This window comes from Perca fluviatilis, chromosome 8 (genome assembly GCF_010015445.1).
Source record: "Perca fluviatilis chromosome 8, GENO_Pfluv_1.0, whole genome shotgun sequence".
NCBI lineage: Eukaryota > Metazoa > Chordata > Actinopteri > Perciformes > Percidae > Perca > Perca fluviatilis.
Window position 1 is genome coordinate 12424178 of NC_053119.1, and position 25245 is coordinate 12449422.

The 25245-nt window shown below is 40.5% G+C and overlaps 1 protein-coding gene across 1 annotated transcript in view; it reads left to right on the plus strand.

Moving 5' to 3' along the window:
• Nucleotides 1-25245, plus strand: part of LOC120564182 (zinc finger protein 469) — a 213963-nt gene that overhangs the window by 106551 nt on the left and 82167 nt on the right. Inside the window, exon 4 of the mRNA XM_039808966.1 lies at nucleotides 24611-24660. The gene's annotated coding sequence lies outside the window, so the exon portion shown is untranslated. The remainder of the gene's footprint in view (nucleotides 1-24610; nucleotides 24661-25245) is intronic.

Here is a 25245-nt window from a genome sequence, read left to right on the forward strand (position 1 = left end):
TTACATACAGTATATCAATCTTGGAAGTAACCGTATGGATTAATTGCACAAAGACCACAAAAAATCTGGACTTCTAGGCTGGATACAAAACGTTCTGTAAGGGCTACGAAGACACCAAAGACATCAGCAGAACTGACTGTTAGCTTTTAGCTTCAAAAGATGGTATGTTTCAACTAGTTATTATTATAAAGTTATTAAGTTATGAATCAGAGGTGCCGTTTGGTGTCGTATACAGGGTGGGTTAATGATAAACTTTGTTTTTCTCAACATAGAAACACAGGAGTCTCCTGAATAATTTAAGGCTAATATATGTTTGTGTTATGGCCATGTGTTCTATCCTAATTATTTCCACTTTGTTTCAGAGACATTGTTTTTTGCATCAGTTTAGCACTTTGCTGCAACTGCTGTTGCTATTGAGTAAAAGAAAGTCAGAGCAGCAGGTATAAGTTGCGTAACTGTAACATCTCCCGCTTGGTAACCCTACTTAAGTGATAGTTATGCAACCAACTGCTCAGATATTCTAACACAAAGCAAAAAAGGTGAACAGTGAGGGAGCGAGATGGAGCATGAATAAGAGAGAACAATTCAAGCGAGAGATCAAGAGAGAGAAAGAAAAAGTGAGAGAGAGATGATGAGTAAAGCAGTAAAAGAAGCAGGAAGAAAACGTGTAAGACAAACGCACGCACGCACGTACATACACACACACACACACACACAGTCTTTTCTGCACCACAGAAATGCCACTACGGTAGTTACTCTTCTGTGTCAGACTCAATAATCCCTCTAAATGTTAATGTCACATTCACATCATTCATCACTGGTGTCTGTGATTCTGTGTATATTCGTCATATAACACATGCTGTGGTCCAGACAGGGGATATGTGGGGGAGCTAAGGCTCAAGGATGGGTTAGAAACACACCAAAGATAAAGGGTTCACAAGGCAGTAGCAAACTTTGTTAGTTTTGGCAGCTACAGGGAATCCCTCATGCCCCTATTCCCAGATGTTTGTTAACTCTTTTATAAGCTTCATTTAATCATTATGATAATTATTTTAAGAACTACTGTATATCTTTCTAAGGCTGGTGTAACTGGTGACATGAAGAAACATTCTCTGTTCCTATTTTCACACATAAACACTCAGGGCCAGATGTACGTACATTTGCGAATGTAGCGTTATCAGCGCAATGGCCAACCCGCAGAAAGCGCACGCTGTGATACTTCAGCTCACGTCGTATTTACCAAATCTGCAGTTCATCGGGTAATCAGCGCCTTTCTCCGCCCACTATACCATAAATTGCGCTGTAGCAAAGCGTTAAGTACTTGTGCTATGATACGGCTGAGTGCAGACTGCGATATTCCCACTGCTGATGCTGTGACTGTTTGAAATGATCCTGATGCCAATATTTGTAATGTAGCGAGGAGTTTAACAACTGCTGGAATGGGATGTGAACGCTGAGTCAGAGATGCAATGTCCTCTTTGATTTCTTCCAGTAACTGTAATATTGCATGGCTGCATAATCTGTAATGCTTAATGATTTTGTGTTCACTCAACTGAAAAACTGTGATTCCTTGTGGCAAAAATCTTTTCAGCTCGTCTCCTTGGCCTATGTCTTCGTCTTGCTCGGATTACTGTTGCCATTTCACCAGGAGGCGTATGCCAGGAAACCCGCTTGCGGCTGGTTTACACCTGCTTTTAAGAGGCGGAGAATTTTTAGCGCAAAACAGAGGCGTGCGTTCACAGGCGTTTTTTGTACATACCGGGGAATACATAATTAGGCGCACTTTGCGCTTCCCCTCCCATCTCTTTATGGGAAACTCCCACTTTCCCCTTCACCCTCCCATGAATGCATATGCATGACACGGAAAAGCGTAAATTGCCATTTTCAGTCCCCATGACAGGCAGTCTGCGCTTATACCTCAGTGCGGCCTGTTTGTACATACCTCGCCATGCTTTTACGCACACGTTGCGAAACAAATACGCCTGAAGTGGGCGCAAAAGCGTACATCTGGCCTACACACTTTAAATAATCCCTCTTCATTCAGTCTTTCATACATACATATTTCCTAATATGTTGCACAAAAAAATCAGCTTGAGGTTAGTTGTTGCCCCAAAGATGTCTGATACATTAAAAAAAGGGATTTGGACACTGTATGTGATTCTGGTTAGGGTTGAAAATACAGAGACGAAAGTTTGATCTTTAATCAATATTCACATAATGAGAAATTTCATGGAGACATTTAACAGAGGCCTTAGAAATAACATGACTAATATCCAAGTCAGCAGTGAAGGTTTTATAGCGGCACAAGATCGTAAACCGGTGCTTTCATCTTGGGACAGTAAAGTTAATATGCACTGTGTCTAAATAATAATTTTACATCTAGAACTTTGCTGTTTGTATGTAAATAATTTTTTCCCACACTATGTGTGTGTGTGTGTGTGTTTGTTCGTCTGTGTTTGCCTAATATAATTTAGCAAACATTGGGGTGGACAGAAACCAAGGAGGGGCAGAGAGGAATTCATGGCTGCAGGTATAGAGCAGAGGGGCTCCACTTTGTAGACAGGTGGACAGGTAGCAACAGAGGCCTCATTGTCCGCGGCTTAATCAGGCAGGCAGGTGTGCCGCTCAGCTCTCGCCTCACCCCAGCAGCACAGCGCACTCCTTGACTCCTTGCCTCCTCCCGGCCATCTCTCCTCTCATGCAGTCTTATTACTGGGGCTCAATGTGCCTGCAGTCAAGACTAGTAATATTAAGTTTGCTTTAATATTGATGGATTAGAAAATAATATAGTATAATAATAGTTTATGTTATTAGAATTTGGAAAACTTGCTCCAGCATGAGGTATCACTTAAATATGAGATGTGCCATGGACTGTCATGGAAATTAATGGAGCGGTGTTGAATGCATAATTATTTTTCAATTATGCACACATTACTGTGAGGTGGAATTTTCTGTTGGTGAAATGATGTAGTCATGAATGTGAGGTAGTTAATCCCAACATCACAAACTATGAAGGGCAAGCCATGTCCCTATGTACTATGTTAGCCAGGCTCATCATTTTGCAGCAGTGTAAATCAGAGACCAGCCCCGCTTTTCAGCAAAGGCTTAGAGAGTTAGGCAATGTAATAGACATGGAAAGACTCCGCTATAAGATGTCTAACAAAGAAAGATTTTCCCAAAAAATATGGCATCCTCTACTGGTCAAATGGGCGTGTGAGACAAATAACGGCCAGGGTGACACCCCTAGCACTGTGTGCAGCTTTTCTCTTTCTTTTTCCTGAATTTGTCTTGTGCGCTATATGTTGACTGTCATGATTTCATTTTTTTTCTCTCTTGCTGGCTTTTTTTTTTTTTTCTTTGAGGGGTGGGGGTGGCATAAGCTTTGCAGGTTTTTGTTGTTTTGTTGCTGAAATTTTCAGAAAACCCAGAGGGAAAACTCTTGTTATCCTGTATAAACCCTGTATAAACGATTCCTTCAATAAATATATATAAAAAAATAACAATGAATGTGAGGTAGTAGTTAAAAAACAGAACGTTAGGGAGAAATAATGATTACATTGATTCATGCAGGGAGCTGTGAGAAAGAGAAATGGGGTGAATGAGTGAGATATAGTTGTAGATATATTGCCATCTGCCAAGCCAGGTCTAGTTTGATAAATCTGTTAGCGGCGTGGCCAAGCTACACAGATCCAGGTTACTGTAGGACTTGACTCTGCTGCTCCCCAGCTGGCTTGGACCTCATCCAGAACCTCATACTATATCCTGGACTGGTTCCAAGCCTCTGCCTGGTCTGTCCTTACCCAGCTTCAGCCCACAACCCTGCCACTACCAGCCGGACGTCCTCTTGGCACTGTGCCTCGCAGCTTTAGTCTCGTTCTGTGGACGCTTCAGCTTCTGTCTACTAGCCCTCTTCCCTTCAGCATTTGTTGATGTAAATGGAAAATGTGCAAGGATTTCCTAGTAATATTAATAATTCCCTAACACTTTTTCAGGAAATTGCAAGAATTACTTTTGTCTCCACTCGCTAGTTTCTAGAAATCTTTACTAAGCTGATGCCCAAATATAATTTATTAAGAATGACCAAGGGAAGACCTGTGGGTGTTACAGACCAAAGTAGAGAATGCAATAGTCTAACAACTTAATATAATCCAATAGGCCCTCTTAGTTAGTTGTTGTTAGTTAGTTGCAGCCCTACTCAAAACAGTTTACCACTGTCCTCTGTTGTCTTGACACCACTTTTAGAGCGAAAGCAGAATCAAATCTTGGGGACTCTGGCTCTACATTTTGCGATCTGTTGGTTAGAGTCTGGTCACACTCTCAGTTAACCTGTGGTGAGGTTCTGGACCTATTACTGTCCAAGTATCCACGAGGCCACTCTGTGGTCCAGCTCATTGTGTTCTGGTGGTTTGCAGACTGTGGTCCTCACATGGGGGAATTGACAGCAGTGCTGTTGTTTGTCTGGCCGCGGCTACATGCATGCTTTCAATCTGCACGCTGTGTTTCGGTACAGTTAATGCTCTGTGGCTCTTCGCTTTTTTATTTTTTTTCTGTCTGCAAACATATCCAACAGTGATGCAATGGAGATGCAATGCTCCTATCACACTGCAGGTATTGTGGATGAAATGCCTCACTAGTTTTTATTTGTTCCTCTTGGACAGAGCTGACAATAACACCTTTTTCTGCTGTGATAAACACTACTGGGGTAACATAAATGATTGTGCCTCAAAATATTTGTTGCAAATGGTTTTTACGGCTGCGTTTCGTGAAAATAAACCATTGCATCTTTTCGTGTCTCGTTGTGCAGAAGACAGAGAGTAACTTCACATCACTCTTCCTTGTTAGACAGTAGACGTTGACTGTTGGTATCATTGTCCAATTTGTATTTCTGCTCGGTTTTATTTTTAGCTCTGTTTACATCAACTGGTATGAGAAGTGTTATCATGTTTTCTATGGTGTACACATGCAGTACAGTGATGTCTAGAAAAGCCAGGAGCCCCATCATTAAGAATGAGATTCTCGGCATGTTTTGTGCTGCTCTGCTCACGCTTTGAGACAATTTGATAGTAGAAACTTTCAAAACCGAAAAGCCTAGGAAGGAGATCTCTGGTTCTTTTTCTTCATAATAGGCTGATGGTACTGCTGGTTTCATGTCGGAAACACCTACTGTAATCCCCCAGATAAAACCAGCTCTGTGAGAAACCACCCCAGCCTATGTATTTACTTTTTGAATATAAATCACTTCATTACATGACGACAGTCATCAATCAGTCAATAATTGCAATGGTTTCCTTCGTGTTGACTAAAGCATAGGAAATATGTCAGCGCTGGAGGAAATAATATCTGAGCAGGCATGCCCCGGCCTATAGGAATTAGCGGCTGTGACCAGGACAAATTGCTTGTTTTTGGATTTCCACATTAGTCTGCATCAAACACAAACACACGCTCCCTGCTACGCTGATCAGCAAATGAAATGCTATTATATATATAATACTCTGGGATTATGTCTGAACTTGCTCACACGTCACAACAGGGCTTTTCTGAGTTTTATAGTGGCTTATTCAATCACTTTGATTTGTCTTTATCATATAGGGCCCTGTATAAATTGTACATATCCCTTTTTCTGTGTTTTGCTAAGGCACATTGTATGTATAGACATATATTTAAGCAATATGGCAGTGATTTCAGATGTCAGCCTGTATATGTGTAGTGTTTGTTTAACACTGTTTATTTAAATGCATTCTATATTATTCTATGCTGTTTGAGAAAAGATGAAACATAAACAGCATTATGAATGAGGGATTCTTGCAGCCTGTAAAAGATCATGTTAGTATGATATCCGAAAGCTGGAGAAGGTTTAAAGGTTTAAAAACAGCTTTTTCCCTACAGCTGTCTCCCTACTGAACCCCCCCCCCACACACACACACACACACACACACACACCGCACTGTAAATCATTCCTCTTGCACTACTAATACAACTTGCACTACTGTGCATACTGTATAGTTATTTATTCTGTATTACCATAGTCATAGCTTGTCCATACCTGTAGTAAAAGTAAGTAAAAGACACTCATATAGACACATATCTATTTACTTATATATCATTTAAACGTTGCACTCTGTATATACTGTACCACATGTTATTCGTTTATACTGTAACACGTTATTTATTTAATATGTATTTAATCACTGCTTAAGCACTTCTGGTTAGACACTAACTACATTTCGTTGCTCTGTACTTGTGACATATGTAATGACAGTAAAGTTGACTCTAATCTAAAAGATGCTGCTGTGTCATTATATATATATATATATATATATAATGACACAGCAGCATCTTATATATATATTGTTTGGAAAGCATCCTCCAGAGCCACAGAAGACATTTTTCAGCTGTTTTCACAGACTTTGTAGTACTCCTCATGAAGGATAACCTGAACATTATGTGTAAAATTGGTGGATTTCCCCTTTAAGAAAAGCACCGTACAGTATACACAGTCAGCACTTAAAAGAAGCCCTTGTATTACTTTGTGTACACGAACATACGGTATGTGTGCATGTTTATGTGCGTGCATGCATGTAACAAGTTCCACTGATTCTGCACAGCATTCAACAAGGCCTCCTTGTCTTTCTTATTCTGCCTTTAAGCTGTATTTTACATGAACTACTATTTTGTGTGCAATTAACTTTTCCCACAGCAAAGTATTTGACTGAGGGGAAGACTGATGGGGTTGATGGGAGCAGTAATTGAATGGCTGAATGAAAATGGGTAAGGAAAAGATAGAGTCGGTGAGTGAGGGAAACAAAGAAGCGGGTCAGGGAAAGTCAGCGAATGTCAGCACATCCAAATCAGATGCCGGGCCCTCACCCATGACCTTGGCACAGTTGGATTTGCAGTTCTGAAAACAGTAAATATGTTGGTGAAAAGAAGAGAGATGGTCTGCCCTAAAACCAATTTATGAGTCACTATGATTTACCTTGTTTTATTTGTTCAGTGCAAAGAATCCCAAAGAAGTTTAAACTCTGCCCCCCTGTTAAATTATGACATACATTTAGACATTATATTTGTGCTCAATTGAAAGCACATGAATAAAGTTGACTGTGGATAGATTTAAATGAGCTACAGTCCATTTAGCTGCTTAGCTTAGCTGTAACAGTTACTTATTTTGGCACTCCTCTCCCCCTCTGTTGCATGTGTGAATGTGTGAGCTTTGTTGTTGTTCTTCATTTGTCTCTCAGTGGTTTGATGTTGGGTGTTGGTGTTGGTGGGTTTTTAGATTTAGACCTGTCAGAAAGTAATATGTTTCTGTTGATATTTCTAGAGATTCATTGTTATTGTTAGTTTTAACTGTTGAGCTTTGGAAGTTTTTTTCAGCTCTGAGGGCTGATTGTTAAGGTTTTTGTGAGATGCTCAATGACTACTTGGGTGTAAATGTTTGGGCATTTTGTGGCTGTCAACTTGTTATCATGCTACATTGACGCATTTTTATAGAGCTTTAAAGTCACAGTGAAATAAAAAAACAAAAACTCATAATCCCTTTGCATATTGTGCTGCCAAGCATTGTTCCATCCTTCAGAACGTTAACACTTTTAACTATTTAATGAATTTTATATTTTAAAATGCATCAAGCAATACACAACACATCTATATTCCATCTGATGTTTTAAAAAGAAGTAGTGATAGACCGATTTTATCGGCCGGCCGATATATCGGGCCGATATTTGCGTTTTTACGTGTATCGGCATCGGCTGATACGCAGCTGCTGCGTTTGCCGATAGTTTTTTCCCGACGTTATTTACAGACAGGTGTCCACAGGCAGCTCTGTGTTGCTGGAAACGCTGCAGTTCACGTGCAGACCATGCACTGCCCCTCCCCCACTAGCACCATGGGTCTTAAATTACAAATCAAGCACTTTATTTCAATGGCTACTTTTCAGGTTTATTGTTTTGTTAAATTATTTAAATGTGTTGACAAAGGACATTTTGTGATGACCTGATTAGATCTGTCTTATAATATGTCAGAAAGCAGTGCATCATAAAGGCTGTGTTGTAGATGTTGATGAAAGCCTTTTACCCTTGCACAGTCAACCATATGCAGTGCACCCATCCATATGATGCACATTGCACACATAATTTGGGTGATATGAATGTAAGATGATTGCAGAAGTGACACTGATCTGTGTTTTTGTTTATTATTTTTAACGAAATGGCAGAGCAGATTCCAAAAACAAATCCATTGTGGCAGGGTTTACATTTTTATGATGTAAATTGACGGAGCAAAAGCAGTAACGGCTAAGGCTGATGAAAAAGAAATCGGTATCGGCATTGGCACTAAAAAATTCCCAAAATCGGTTGATCCCTAGAAATAAGTGAAGTGTTAGAGAAGTGTTTTTGCAAATAGGTTTTTAATACCATTTCAATACTTAAGCCAATTTAGCATCTTTCCAAATATTTCAATGAGCTCCTAGGAAAATGTTTTAGTAAATAAAGAAATAATTAGAGGTTGAGAATCTAAAATCAATATATGGTCCCATTTACACTGATTAAACAATGCAGCAGCAGACAATGGGCTCTTTGAGAAACTTGGAAAGGGCCTTTTGTCAACTCATACAGAACCTAAAATTAAATAAACTGTTAAATTAAAGCAATCAGGCAAACATTGGACCATTAGATTTAGGTTAATTTTGGCTTTGCAAGGTTTTGGTTCTTAAATGTCAAAGTGCCTTCAGGTGTGGCCAATCCACATGTTCGATCAACATTTAGTTTCATGCTTGCCACATTATATTCCTCAATGCTTTGGAAGCTGATAGTCCACTACCAGTGCTGATCTTTGACACGTGCAGAGCCCAGATGACCAACATTTCCAATTTATAGCTTATGTTTTACATCCTTATTGAAGCCCTTGGAGAGGCATATTCATGGTTCTGTGCAGAGGTCAGGTTTCAGCCTTTATTGCCTATGTAAAGAAAACACACTGAAGAATGTTTCAGGCCTGAATGATTGTCAGCTCTTACAGTGGCGTGAAGACAAAACAGGAAGGCCCCTTGATGTTTTTTTTTATTAGCAGGAATCACTAACTGTGCCAGAGACTCTTCTCTTATAAAACATACTGTATAACCCTGAATGATCCTTTGCTCTGGTTGGTTGTCGTGTTGTCATCACCAGTCGAATGCTCTGTGGTTTAGTTCTTCATATGAATGGGGCCCTATACCACTGTTCATATCACATGGTGAGTGAGACTCTGAGGAGTCTGAGGTGATGTTGGATCCTCCACTGTATACTGGTGACTATTTTGCCAGTCTTTGCGTTCAAGTGGTGGTATTACTTCATGGTGTGGGCTGCTGTTTGTGTTGGCAAACGTTTTCCAGTTGATTCCTCTGTGCAGGACGCTACCTGTTCGGGATTGTTTGACAATATGTCAATGTCAGTGTCAATTTTATTTATATAGCACCTTTCATTACATGTAAACCCAAAGCACTTCACATAAAACAAAATACCACGTATACATTAAAACAAAGCATGAATGGAAATAATAATACACCACCAGACAATCAACAAAAACATGCAACCATACAATTTCACACACACACACACACACACACACACACACACACACACACACACACACACACACACACACACACACACACACACACTGTAATTAAACAAATGCCTGAGAGAATAAAAAGGATTTGAGTTTGCTTTTGAATGTGGACACAGTTGTGCTGTACCTCAGGTCATCAGGCAGTTTGTTCCAGAGAGCAGGACCACAGTAACTGAAGGCCCCCTCACCGGACCTGGATCTGAATCTGGGTACAGCTAGAAGGCCTCTGCCTGATGACCTGAGAGGCCTGATGGGGTTGTGAACAGTGAGCAAGTCAGAGATGTACTGAGGAGCTAAACCATTATATGCTTTATAGACTGTTAGAAGGATTTTAAAAGCGATTCTGTATTGTACCGGGAGCCAATGAAGTGATTTTAGTGCCGGAGTAATGGGTTCAAATTCACGTGTACGTGTAAGGATTCTGGCTGCTGCATTTTGAATTAGTTGGAGGCGTCCTACTAATTGTTTGGATAATAATGCAAATAAAGCATTACAGTAGTCTAACCTGCGTGAGATGAATGCATGCACCAGTTTCTCAGAGTCATTTTGAGAAATGAATGCTCTAAGTTTTGATATATTTTATAGCTAGGAGGGACAGTACTCCGTATGGACTTGGTCCACAGCACATCTTGGCACTGATGTTAAGGTAATAGGAACATTACTGAGATGTTCAAGCACAATGATGGTCTATTAAGCAACCGGGTTAGCTGGAGTTGCCATTATGTCTTTGCCATCCCTTCATTTTCTAGTGGTAAGGACAATTCAGATGTAATCGGGGGTATTGAAAGGATAATAATTACATCTATACAGCCAAAATGTGCTTGTGTTACTTCAGATGGCAGCATGAAATGGCTGTGGTTAAGTTCTTGGTTCTAAGTGTTGACCCTATTTTGTATACATTTCTTGAACTAATATACACAAGTTATTGGTGTTGCCAAATCTTCCAGTATTGTGCAGCAGGAAAGTTGCCAAGAACTAACTAACTAAAGCGCAAAGGTACACTGTGATCTGTTAAAATTTGTGACATCTTACTTAAAGCCAGTTGTGTTAAAATCTAAAGAGAAGTGCAAAATCCAATTGCCACATATGTTCAACACATGTCTGGAACAATGACAGGACTTTTTCAAGAAGTATGAAATTCATTATGCATCAATCAATCACATGTCTTTATGTTTTAATTATTGTCAGTAGAAAAGTGGGTCATATTATCATAATCAATGAACGTAACAGTATAGAGCTTTGACCGCTCCACGACTGATGAGCTACATGAAGATCATCTCTGAAGAGAGATTGGTTTAAATTACATTAGCTGTATTTAATCTAATTTGCAGTCATTTGTTGAAGTTCAACGCTGGGTATGTGGAAAGAAAATATTTAAAGTGATAACAGGTAGCCTGCTGTCTCTACTCATTTTACATCTCCATTTTACTGGGTGTAGAGCCAAGACACACAAATCAGCCACTCTGCCTGACTGAATAAGAAATATACCCAGACCTGAATGCACTACCAGGGTTTCCACACCCCTGGAAAATTAAAGAAAAGTCATGTCATTTTAAAATTGTATTTTCCAGGCCTGGAAAGGTTATGAAAAATTATCAAACCTAGAAAGGTTTTGTAGAAAAGCAATACAATTTAATTGCATTCTCTTTTTGAATGCTCTTGAATTTAACAGAAACATTTGGCTTATTCTGAAATAGTCCAGACCTGTTGGAGGAAAATACTGTTGGTTGCACAATTTTTTTTGGACAGAGGTAAAATAACACACACACACACACACACACACACACACACACACACACACACACACACACACACACACACACACACACACACACACACACACACACATCAACAGATCAAGGCCTTCTTACTAACGCGATCCTTCGAGAGTGCCATGCGTAGGTGGTGAGATCCCATGTTAGGAGGCAGGAGGTCATGGTTGTTATTTTTGAGGGGATCAGTCCCAGTGTTACTGAGGCCCTACTGATGTCTTTTATATAGTGCAGACAGGTCCCCCTGGTTTTACAAGAGCCCTAATCACCAAGACTGCAGTTGTCAGCTCAAGCCCTCCAGAGCTTTGGGCCTCTGAGACGGGGCTGTGAAGGCCTCACAGGTCGCTGAATTTAGAGTCAAGGGATAGATTTGTTTCATAAATAATTAGAATTATTTATGTTTCGGCATTGAGTTTGATGGTGTAATGGACAGGGACTGGATTTACTGTTAACAAAGAGCTTTTGTCAAACACCCATTCCACTTCCTGTTTGTATACAAATGTCCAGTGCCATGTTGGTGGAAACTGTTTAAAATCATACTTGGAAACATTAAACCCTCTGTGTTGGAGGAGGTAGGTTTCCCTAACTCTGACTCTGGGAAGTTCTGTGTGTCAGTAAGTAGGAAAAGTGGAGCACTATTCCCCAAAAGTGTAATTATCTCCCAAAATGTGAAAGACTGCTATGGAGAGACAGAAATTTGTACTCTGTACTGTGAATATATTTGTGTGGTGCATTTTAGAAAATCCTATGAATGACTGCTCAACTGGCCCCACATACAATTTGGGAAACCAAGTATTCCAGTAAGCTGTGACAGTAAGCCAGCATGTACACTACCAGGACCCTGAGCTAAATGGAATACAAAACATTATTTATTTAATCACTTTTGTCTCACAGTCTTCTGTGAAAAAGGCCTAGTGGAAGCTGTGACATAAGAAATAAATCCTTTGCTCATATACCTGCTTATAACACTGTTTTGTATATCATGGTCTGTTTCATGGCATCATTTTACTTTCTCCAACTACATCTTCTACTAAAATATAATTTCCTAAAAATGTCTCAAAATATGCTGCCTATAGCATCCTGAACTGGGGTCTGTGTTACAGTAAATTCCAGTGCTGCAGTACCATTTCAACTTTGTATATTAAAATGACTCAAAAGATAAACATTGAGTTCAGTGAATGGAATTAATGGCCCGCTTTAATCGAACAGGATATGTTCAGCTGGAAGCAAAGGGAACAAAAACAATAAAGGCTGAACACTCTGCTCTCAATTCCAGGAATACTAGTACTAGCTACTCTGCATCTCAGCCAATCTGCTGCCAAGCTGTTGTCCTGGAGGGTAAGGGGGACAGTCACAATGACGACATCACTAATGACCACAATTATGAGACCACGATAGATTAATCCACTCAGATGCACTGTCAAGACGACTGGCTTTTCCTGCTGTGACCGACCACATGCTAGCATTATGCTCAGACAGACTGATTCAGTATTTAACAGTCCTTAAATCATCTTAATTACAGCCTGGCATGACGCACAGTGGCAAGGCAATACAAACAGCTTCAACTCTGCTCTCATTCTATATAGACACACTACAGCGGGGTGATGAGTGTAGGATTTGAGTGTTTTCCAGCTCAGTTCCTCTTCTTAATTTATTACAGTACATACCTGTTGCCGCTTCATAACAAATTTGGCAAACGCCAACAAAGGAAGATAAGATCATGTAGCTTCTGCCGCACTACCTTAGTGTGTTCGATAGTGTATCCAGAGGCAGCGATGCTATCAGGGGCTGCGGGGAGAAGACTCTATGCTTTGGCAAAGATTGAGAGGATTTGTGTGCCAAAAAGCAGCTTGTCCTGTATCTCTCTCTCTCTCTCTCTCTCTCTCTCTCTCTCTCTCTCTCTCTCTCTCTCTCTCTCTCTCTCTCTTGTGCACACACACCTGCTCATCAGCTATTTTTATTCCTTTAGTTTCTTAAATGAACATGCACACCCTCACATGCGCTACCATTCATACATGGATACACACAGAAACACACACATACACACAATAATTGCCCTGTTGATTACAGTCTGCTGAATGTGGCAGAGGTGGTAGTTGTCGGTTTTTGTCCCGCTTTGAGGTAGCGGCATTGCTGGAGTTGTGGGTGGGCTTGCAAGATTGTCATGCTTTGCAGATGGTAATTTGGGGTTGAGTCTGTGGTTAGTATTGGGGTAAGGATATACGTTATGGCTGGTGTTGGTTTGACTAGGCGGAAGTCGGCAGTAGGGAACGGTAGCTCAGGCCCTCTCTCTGACCATCTCCTGCAGATTAGAAAGCTCTGTGGTTTCCTCCTCTTGTCACTCTTTCCTTTCTTAATTTTTTTCTGTTGTAGTTTGTGTTCCTTGGAAAATGAGAAGGACATTAAACAAACAGTGGGGGTACTAAGAGACAGACAGAAAGTGAGACAGAGGGGTAGAGAGGAGGGAACAGGACAGGGCAGGAACCAGGGAGAGGCAGTGTTTGAAGTTAAACAAAACTGGTCCGTATCCTGAGGAAGTGACTGTTGCCAAAGACAGGGATAAAGACGGGACTGTTCCTCATGGTCTGTGAGTGCACATGATTACATGTGTACTCCGTGTCTGTGTTTGTGTGTGTGTGTGTGTGTGTGTGTGTGTGTTGTGAGCTCACATGCATTAATGACACCGTCCTACAACACAAATCCCATACTTCAGCGAGCAGCCATGGCTCATTTTCACTTCTCATGCTTCCCTTTACCATCGTATCACATTGTGCCCTCTGCTTAGCCCTAAAGGTAATAAATTGAGGTCTCTAACGGTCTGTATTCACTGATTGTCTGCTCAAAGCCCAGGGGGGGGGGGGGAGTTTTCTTCTAACTGGGTCCATAAATGAGGTGTTGATAGGGTGCTAAAGGAGCACTTCATGGATTTCAGATAATATCGCTGTGCCTGAGTAATAGTGGTTCAGGGTCTCTAGGGTCACGTTAATTTGAATAATTTGAGATGGTGTGTGTGAGTTCTTTCGTACATTTATGTCTTTGAGGACCATATTTAGGTCTTGAGAGTAGAGCCGAAAAGATGAATCGATTATCTGATTAGTTGTCAACTATAAATGAATCGCCAATTTTTTGATTTAGATTATTTTTTGATAATTGGTTTGAGTAATTTCTAAGCAAAAAAGGAAAATGTCTCTGACTCCAGCTTCTTAAATGTGAATATTTTCTTCTTTTTTTTTTTTGCTTCTCTATGACAGTAAACTGAATATCTTTGAGTTGTGGACAAGACATTGGAGGATTCATCTTGGGCTTTGCAAAATACAGATTTTCTGACATTTTATAGAACAACCAATCGATTAGTTGAGAAAATAATAAAAACTGTTGCAGCCCTAGTGTTGGGAGTTAGGGTTTGTCTTGAGGGCTAGAAAATGGATTGTGTCAAAAAGAGTCCTCACGAGTATAGCAATACGTGTGTGCTGTTGTGCCTGCATGGTAGTATAAGGTCAGGCAGTTCAAAGCTTTCCTCAGACTGGCAGGATGGATGAGCTCTAATGTAAATGCATGCTTGTGGTTTGCGGTGTATTTGCATGCATGTGTGTATGTATACAAATACTTATGCTGGGACACTGAGGGTGTGCAGAGTGGTATTAGCTTTGCTGTAACGACACACAGTGGTGGAATACCACAGCCACCCAGACAAAACTCGCCCAGTGTAGCTGCTCGGGGCACAACACACTCAGAGATTACACATTAGTGTGAGTGTGGTTGTGGGGTGTGTATGCACTCCCACCTCAGTCTTCAGTAGTCTAGACTCTCTAACAGCCCTGTTGTGGAACGGCTAATCAACACAGCTGATGAAGCGGTGGAAATAAAAGAGAGCAGGGAGTATCAAAGGTCACACAGGATATTTAAGAATGAGAAACAGGAATAAACTCCTGAAAGAGAGAGCTGTGGAGAGGCCAGTGAAGCATGCCACGACTGGCTACATTACATATGCGCTAGAGACGATCTGTTTTGGAATGATTATCGACTTCCCTGTAGATATTCAAATAGGGATTGGTGCGGTTTGGTTATGATGTGAGTGGTGAAACCGGCGAGACAGCTGCCCAACAGGACGTGACTTTCAAACAACCACAACAAAACATTTAACGACTAAGGGCTTCGGCCCTCTCAGCAGATAGCATGATGACTATGCCCTAGGCCGACTGCCAATCAGTATTGACTCTCCTCCCTCTTGTTCTGAAAAGTCCTTTGTTTTCTGGGAGCTGTCAGATCGACTTCATGCAGGTTTTTGTAGGGCTTTCAAACGTAGCACCACATGCTTTACAGACGAGGAAAATGATTTCTCAAAACCACATCTGATAGCTGAATGCACATCTGTTTAATAGCATGAATATTGCATGTGTAATGTGTTTTTGTGTATGAATACTTTATGCCTTTCTATGGGGCCTTGTGTGTAATTATATAAGAGCTATCTTGGGTTTAACCTTTCGCTCGACATTTGTTTCCCTCACTGTAGAGGCTTTACTGTCTGTTGTGACTCAGAGACTTGGAGAGAATGACAGATAAAGTCCTGTGTGTTTAGAAATTACGCACTCCAGCCAAACTGGTGCTTATTCATAGAAAAGTTACTTTCAGACCCACTTTCTGGTTAGCATGTTTAAACTTCTTGGGCAAATATTTTCTTTGGCACTAGATAACTATAATGTTTTTAGTGTGTATGTGTTTTTTGTTCAGGAAATAACTTTTCATTCTCATGCACCCTCACAGATTCATCTGTTTTGCCACTTGTCTGACATAAGATCTCTGCCATGATTCTCTGGCTCATATGGAGAGCTCAGCTGTTCAGGAGCTGTAGTGTAAAGCGGTAAAACACACATTATAAAATGCTAGGTTGTCTACTTATGTCTTGGGGAATCATAACTACAGAGATGGACAATGACATTGAGGGACTAACCGGTGACGAATAGACAACATCAGTATTTTTGTTCTGGTGTGCCTTGGCTGGAGCAATACTGCAGTCTGGTTTTTACTCTATGTTTACGATTTTTGCTGTGTGGGTTGTGTGTTTGTGTCTGGACAACAGCAGGTCCCAGAGACTTGAGCGTGATAGAGAGGTTAACCAAAGCATAGCCAGAGGGCTGGAGTCTGGGTTTGTGGACTGGAGTGTTTTGATGGTTTGTATTATCTGGACGGAGAGCCCAAAAGCTCACAAGATGCAGCCAGGGCCCTTGGGGGGCTGAGGGATGTGTGCTGTGAGGTCTGTTTGCTTATGTATATGGAAAGGGGAAGTGTCATGGACACTTAAAAGGTGTCGGGAGCTCCAGAGGAACATTAAAACTCAGAGCACATTAGCAAACGCTGTTCTGGAACTTTTAGACCTCCGTCTGTTTGTGCTCTGCACAATAAGCAGAAACACATGGAAACAGATGTACAGTGGCGTGAATATGTGTAGGAAGGCAATGGCATCAGACTGTCCGAATTAAAGGTATAATGAGATGTGTGTGTGTGTGTGTGTGTGTGTGTGTGTGTGTGTGTGTGTGAAGGTTTTCAGAAAGAATATTGTAACACATCAAGAAAGGCATCAGTGGTCCATGCCTCTGATTGTATTGGTCCACATGGGGTGCTAATGCAACATAAAGGTCATGGCTAGCCCATGCTGATGAAAAACCTGTAGGCCATTAAAAGCATGCAATTGTCCAGACAGTAGTGAGTCACTGGTGGTTAATTTGAAGGTTAACAGTAACCATTCCTCATGTGTCAAACAAATCTGGCTTTGCTTGGGTGAGATGTTTGTTAATAATGTGATAGACTTGTTGGGAAAGTCTGTAAAATGCGTGCTAGTGTGTGCCTTTTGATATGTGCCTTTATATGCACGGTGTTTTGTATGATTCATCATTGCTCGTGGCGATGACGAGTGGACATTTGTTTTTGATGGTGTATGTAACCGGCACCGATTATACAGGTTCTGCTTTCTGCTCTGGATGAGAGAACAGAGGGAGGGTGGGACTGAAAAGCTGGCAGAGTGAATTGAGAAGTTGGGACATCTGGTGTGATTGTTTATTTACCCAGTGAGGAAGTGACAAAACCATCCATCTGTTGGCACTACTTTATTTTCCCAATCAATGCTTTAATCCCTTTCCTCTGTCTTTGTACCACTGTTTTCCTTTTTTGAATCTGTTTTTTTTCTGTAATGACTGTTGGAACCTGATTAAAGATACATACGGAAAGAGTAGTACCAGACAGTCTTTTGGGACAGTGTTAACACAGAACTGATACCTTTTAATGAATCACCTCACATTAGAGATGAGACATGGACCTGAGCCATTTTCAAGATTAATTATGTGAAAGAGACATAGCTACTGTATCAGCCGCAGGTTGAAATATTGTGGTGCCGGTGTGGGGTTCACACTGGGTGATGGGTGTGCCTTTCTCTTTAATGATCCTGATTCACTAAATACACTTGAAATGATGCCAGCATGGGAGTAAAGGTTTCCCTCATTTTATCATTACCAAATTGAATCATTACCCGAGCCTACACCACATTTTGAGTTGCTTTTTAAAGAATGTCTGTACAGTAAGTATGGAGCTAGAGTCGGGAGGCGCTTAGCTTGACGAGCAGGGGGAAACAGAAAGCCTGGCCCTCTGTCAAAAAAAAGTTTTAAAAAATACACCTAGTAACACCTATTAAATTCACTGATTAATATGATGTATCTTATTTGCTTTAACCGTACACAAATAGAAATGTAAAAACAATAATGGGTTGTTTTAGGGGGACTTATGTGCTGTAATTAAAACATCTCAATCTTTTTATGTTAGCACAGAAAAGAAGGTGAATAAAGTTATTTCGTAATAGCTTAAACTATGCCTTGACTAGTGTTAGCTACCCAAACCATGGTTCCAAACCACAAGATAAATCTGAGGGGTCAAAGGGAACATCACTCTTTGGTTGAACTGCTCACAACTAATAGACCAAGTACACATTGGTTGGCTGTAAGTTATAAGTTATAAGTCAGCAGGGGCGTCGGACTGGGGGGAAAAAGGGGACTGAGTACCCAGGGCCCTCATGTGAGGAGGGCCCAAAAAGATGCTAGAATGAATAGCTGTGGATGCGTAGAGGGGCCAATAGAAAATGCCTTTCTACAGGGCCCAGAATTTTGTGCTACGCCCCTGTAAGTCAGTAAGGTTATAACCACTGACCTAATCCTTAAGGCCCCCACATACTCTAAAATGACATGGATGTGGACAGAAGGGCCGACAGCGGACACATATATGGTTCTGTTAATACGTGTGTCTGCGTAGGCAGACGTGTCCACACATGCACAAATGCAGTCATACATTTGGGCAGCCATTGGACATCTGTTCAGACCTGGGCGGACATGAGACAAAATCAAGTATAATTTTAGCTTTACCCTAACCTAAAATGGTTATTTTAGTTGCCTTACCTACTGTAATCTCAGCCTTGTTCCAGACCTCTGAATCATTGTCAACCTCTCAGATTTGTCCAGTATATAAAAATAGGTCAGGTATAGACTTATTTCCCTTCAGATATTTTGGCATGTCATAGCTGTAAAAACACAGGTATCATTTATGACCTTAAAAACAACTGCATTCCATTTAGGTTAGCTATTTCCATACGGAAGAGGATTAGGGCCACTGTTGAAAAATGTATTTGAGTTCTGACTTAATTCTACTACTCTGAGATTAAAGACAGAATTCTTGACTTTAGAACAAAGCCGTGAATCAGAGAAATAAAACGTGTTTTCGCCAATTCATCTCTAGAAATGTGACTGTAGCAAGCATGTCACTATCACTAACGTTATCCACATTTATATTTACACGCAACAAATGATATATCCAGCTCCAAAAAGGTCTAAAAGTCAGAAAGTTAGAACGAATGCATTGTGCAAAGAGTGGTTGCTATGGAGACGATACACAGTGTTGAGTTCTGTTGACAGCTGAGTTGAGTTCCGTTGCTCTGATTGGATGTAGGTCTATCCAATGAATGCAGAGGCATTTTTTTTCCTGGTTCGGTTGGAACACGCCCCATAATCACAGCCCAATGGAGCGGTTTCAGACCAAGGGGGTAAGCTTCGCTTCAGAACTCGAACCGCCTATGGCGCCATTTTGTTGCTACAAAGGTATCACCTCCTGTTAGCATTCCACTGACCGCCATTTTTTTTTTACGTCACTTGACTGCGAATAACTTTACATCTGAAGCGTTTAAAGACTCTATTTGTCCATTGTTTAATTCTAAAGAAACACGACAATGTATAAAAGGCTCCATTACCTTGTAGCTCACGTTATGGCTCCGTAGCAAACGTTTTTGTAAAAATAGGCTAACGATTGTGTCATAACCACGTGACTTACTGTGCGCACAGTAGAGGAATTACCGTATAGTACAGGAGAAGCTTGCAGGCAGTTTCGACTTACATTAGCTGTTTAGGTTTAATTGCTAATGTTAACTAGCATGTTAGTTAGCAATAATTAGCCTGTGCTTATGTTATCTCCTTACATATACCTACACTCTCCGTCTCTGTAAGATTGGGAATGATTGAGATTTCTCTTGGCACAGCTACCAGAAGACTTACAACTTTCAGACACGTTGCTCACGTCACATTTACGTTGTCTCCGTCAGTTGGAGGCTGCGCAGTAAAGCAAGGTATCACCGGAAAAGTGCTTCTAATAGCCTTCACTGGTCTCCGTCCAGAGCAACGGGGTCTATTGGTCCATTATATACTGTCTATGTTTCAGACTCATATTCTGACTAGAATCTGAGTATGACCACGTCAGGCTACAGAATTCTGACTTCAAACTCAGAATTCTGACTTTAATCTCAGAATTCTGACTTTATTCTCAGAATTCTGAGTTTAAAGTCAGAATTCTGAGAATAAAGTCAAAATTCTGAACTCAAATACATTTTTCATCAGTGGCCCTAATCCTCTTCCGTAATTTCCAGGATACTTGTATTGTGCTAGCTAGCTAACTTAGCATTCGATGAGTTGACTACCCATTCAGCTACTGTAGCTAACATCATGTGGCAAATTCAATCGCCGGTTTGCCCAGCGTTGTTGTCCGTGGTCAAAACAATCATTCTAAAAATAAATTCATGAGCGTGCTGAATGTTGCTGTAAAGTTATAACGTTACCGTATGCATTAGCCACCAAGCATTAGCATGAGCCACGTCCTATCATCTGGTGTTTCCCGTGTTTCGCCGGAAGTTAAAGCAACTACAGCAGTCAAAGGTTATATGATGCGGTCCATGTCCTTGATAAAAAATGACAGATTTGTCTGGGTTTGAACGTTGTTGGAAATTTTTGGGATAATTTAATTACACAACTCAACAAAATATATATATACATAGGTAGGCCTGTATTTGATTTTAGACATTGTGATGAGGAAATATTACATATTATATCTTTGAATTAACTTTTTATCAATGTGAATCTGCTTCTATAGCAACCACTTCCACAGCCTTATTGGTGTTGGCTGAGACATCAATGGGACTGATATGTAATATATATGTATATATAATATGTAATGGGCTACATATTTGTCAGGGCAAAACAAAACAAAGTACCCCCCAACAAGAAACGGCTAACATGAACACATTGTCCAGCTGAATAAAGGAAATGGAAATTCAGTAGGCTATGATAGCTAGGCTACTGTAATCTATTCACTTACAAAGAGGTGAAAATTGCATGTTCAGTTTATGCAATAGGCCTTTTTTGCTGCATGCATTTTGAGATGTCATAGACATAGTGCAGGTGGAACTAATAACAATGATGTGTTTCATTGTTGGGACCCATGCTACGTTTACACGTAGCCGGCTATTTTCATAAACGGAAATTTCAACCTCTCCGTTTTCAAAAATAACATTGAGCAAAGCTGTCAGTTTTCAGAAAAGTGTTCGTTTACACGTAACCGTGTATATATGCCGTCAATGCCGTCAAGAGCACGCCAAACCTGTAGGTGGCAGTGTAACGAGAAGCTCAAGCCCACGTTAGCCAATCAGAATCCCGAAAATAGCAACAACAGCAACAAATCACTTCCTCTCTCTCCTCTTCCTCACTTCCTCGGCTGCCTAAACCTCCGTTTGTCTCAGTTTACATGCAAACGTGCAAACAAAGTTTTTCAAAATCTCCACTCTGGCCGGAGTTTTTAGAAAGAATCGTTTTCAGAGGCGAATTCTCCGTTTGCGTGTAAACGAAGGGCACAAACGAAGGGAAATGTCTCAGTTTTTCAAAATAACCATGTACGTGTAAACGGGGTACCAGTTAGCCATGTCAGTGAGCCAGCACGCACAGATCCAAGGCCCTGACACTGACACACCTGAATGGAGTAAAGCCACAATTAATGTTATTTGTTTCACCTGGGCTTTTCCTGCTCTGGCATGTCACAGTGTCTGCTGTGAAAAAGGCATTAAGTCACATCATTCTGTGGTGGGAAAACATGATGTTGGCATAACGTCTCTCCACAACATGAAATATGAGTTTCATAGTTCATGCTCATTTCATAATGAGAGTGACTGTGTTCCCTTGTAGAATCATAAATCTACAACAAGTGAGACAAAGAAGAGTAATTAGACTTCTGAATAGTGGTTATCCAAATATTCTTCTCATGATGTCAGCTGAGTAGAAAATGTGTGCAGCTGTTAAACAGCCTGTTGATCTATTTTATTTATTTTTTTGCCAGGGTTCCACGTCTCTGCGTTGAACCGTGAACTCTGAGAGTCCCCCAGCTCTCACGTTGACTGTTTAGATTGAATATAGCACTATTTGGCCTTCACAATGCAGCCATACTCCAGCAGGGCTTTCCCCTGCCGAATTCATTGAGAAATGTTTACCTTCACGCTCTAACATGCTGTGGTGGTCCTAGAGCACAAGATTAATGCACAAAAGTCGCAAGTGCATCTGCTATACGATGTATAGCTCTCAAAAACACAAAAGTGCAAAGTTGTGGTATAAAAATCATATACCAAACACTACAAGTTTTACATTTAAAAAAACAAAACATTAGTTATTAGTGTAAACTGTTTTGCCTTCCACTAAGAAGATGGCTATTATTCATATGGAACCTTCGGTATGTGAACAATATGCGGCGCAGATGTTGAAGCTCTCCTGTCGAACATGAACAAAAATATTTCTTATGTCTTTCTGTGTGAGTGTTTAGCTTGTATTTCTGATAATGTATTTAAGTCCACTTTAGAACCCCCTTTTATGATTTACTCTTTTGTTGTACTCTTCTGAGATTTACTCTTCATACAGGATCATTATTTTTATACATGATCGGTCTCTGTATGATTTCAGCTTGTAAAAAAAGAAAAGAAAAAAAAGACAAATGTCTAATTTCTTGTTTCATTGTGCTGTGATTTACATTGTGTACACTTAGATTTTTTATGGGATTTAAAATTCTTCTGCTTGTCTGCCTGTTAGTATGTTCTCTTATCTAGAAAGAAAACAGTATGTATACTGTATATCCTGGTGGAGGTGCAGGATATTTCCAAAGGACAATTAAATGGGACACAAACCTTGAACCTGGGAACCTTCCATATTGTGGTCTCACTTAGCACATGCATGTGCTTTTGAAACATTTGCGATAACCGTTTCTGAATTCTTGCAGTGAGTATGATCATAAAAGGCTTTAGTGGCGCTTTCGTGTCTACTTTGAGCTCACATGGTGCATTTAATGGATGGATAGGGCTGGACTCATGCTTTTGTTTAGGATATAAATACCTTGTGGCTACTTTGTGAGAAGTCCTAGGCAGTGGGTAAAGTGTGTCTGTGTGTATGCACATTTGCAGGTCTGGCTTTGATAGTTTCTAAATCTGTATGAATGCCTCCTCATCGACGTCTTAGTAAGCGTCCTGCGTTGGTGGATGAGCAACTCTTTGGTGACTCTCGTGGGGGGTTGTGTAGCTGTGTGAGTCATGGGAATGAACGTGGGGTGATGCCCAATCTTAGTCAGCAGTCATTGACAACAGGTGAGTCTGTTTTGACTCTGCAGGGTTGCTGAGGTCACCTACACCCCACAAAGAAATATGAAATATATTACCATTGCAAATACACACTGACATACACATGGTTGGTAAAAATTCCCAGAGACACAACACACATCAATACATTACTCACAGCCCTCTGTCTGCTGACTTCTTTTGTTCTTTGGGTGTTTTTCTTTTATTCCCTGTAACTCTATTCAGGTTGAGGCCACATGTGCATTGGCGGAGCTTTGAACCTGTGTAGGATTAAGCATGTCTGTCTGGCTGGATTCATCTAAAAACAGGGCATGGCACTGCTGGGGCATCTGACTCTTTATGCTTTTTAACCAAAAGCTGCTTTTTCCATCCAAAATGTCTTAAATATTTTGATAACATTTCCACACAATGAAGAATTTAAGCAACTCTTGAGTTCCTCTGGTGAGTGGAAGTGGTATTGGAAGTTGATAATGAATTTTCAATATTTCTCACATCATCCCTGATGTTCCCACCATGCTGTTAAAATGCCAGATGCTAAACAGCACTGCATGTGATGTTTATGAGGCACTGTTGTGCATTCATTTGAACATTACAATATTTTTAAATGTATTGCTTTGTGATTGTCTTCAGGCAGCATGAAATGTGACTAATACCATCTGCCAGCAGAATCCCAATTTGGCCATGACTAATAAATTCAAAGAGCCTTTTCTATTTTAATTGTGGGTGTGTGTTATCTAAGGTGTTGCCAGTTTATTCATTTCAACAGATATGATGGTAACAGACCAAATGTCTGTATGGATTTGGTTTTACTGTTCAAAGTCTTTTCTGCATACTTCATAGGCTGCAGATGAAAAGGTCACTTTATATAGCAATGCCCCTATCCTTTACCCAAAAGGCCAGGTTTAGGCAAACACTGTGAGAATAGAGTTCTTCTGTTTAATTCTTTCCAGGAGGTGAAAGAAGGCTTGTGGTGGAAAACCTCTCATAGTTTTAGAAAGGATAAACAGTAAATATTGTGAATAAATAAATAAATAAAGCTGTAATAAAAACTCTATAGAGGAAGTTTTAATTATGCCCTGGTTGTTATTTTTTTAAATTTCCAATGTAAAGTGGAAAACTGCTCCAATATCAAAGGCAATCACAGAGAAAAACAAAAATATAGAGTTCACAAAATAACCTCAGAAATACCCTGATTCCTTTTCCAAGACCACAGATTGACATTTTATAAACCGTTTTTACCCTAATCTACTCTCTCTTTTGTTTATAGGTGGCATTTTGTTTCACACAAAGGCTGACTGACAAATGACGCCATTAACGGTAAGAACCACACACACCTGGTCTAAGCCTTTTAACTTCATAACCACTGGTGACTCCCAAAGAAACAGCACACACTGTGTGACAATAGGAGGAATATTGTGACACAGGCCCTCGTATAAAATGGCATGGCACATGTTTGTTTTATTTTGCATGTTTTCAAGTTATACGATTCCTCAGTGTTTGATATAAAATGTTCTCCCATGGGTGAAAAGTTGTCTGCATCTTTTTGTCTGTACACGTTAACGCCCATCCCTGACCACAGCCAATAGGGGATAATGCACGGTTGACCCTTTGCCCCTCCCTGTGAGATGTAAATCTTGTTTTTCTCAGCTGACCACCACGCTCCCAGGAAAAGACAACAGTCTTCCAAATGACATGGTTGTAGACTTCCGATTACAGCCCTGTCACTTACTCTACCGACGTGTAAACACATGATGGAGAGACAGAATGAGAGAGACAGTTAGAGAGAGAGAGAGAGAGAGAGAGAGAGAGAGAGATGTGCTGGGGTGCGTGGGCTGCGTTTTGTTTGCCTCCAGACGTCAGACCTTTGGTTAGAAGGGCTAACATAAAACAGTTAAACCGACA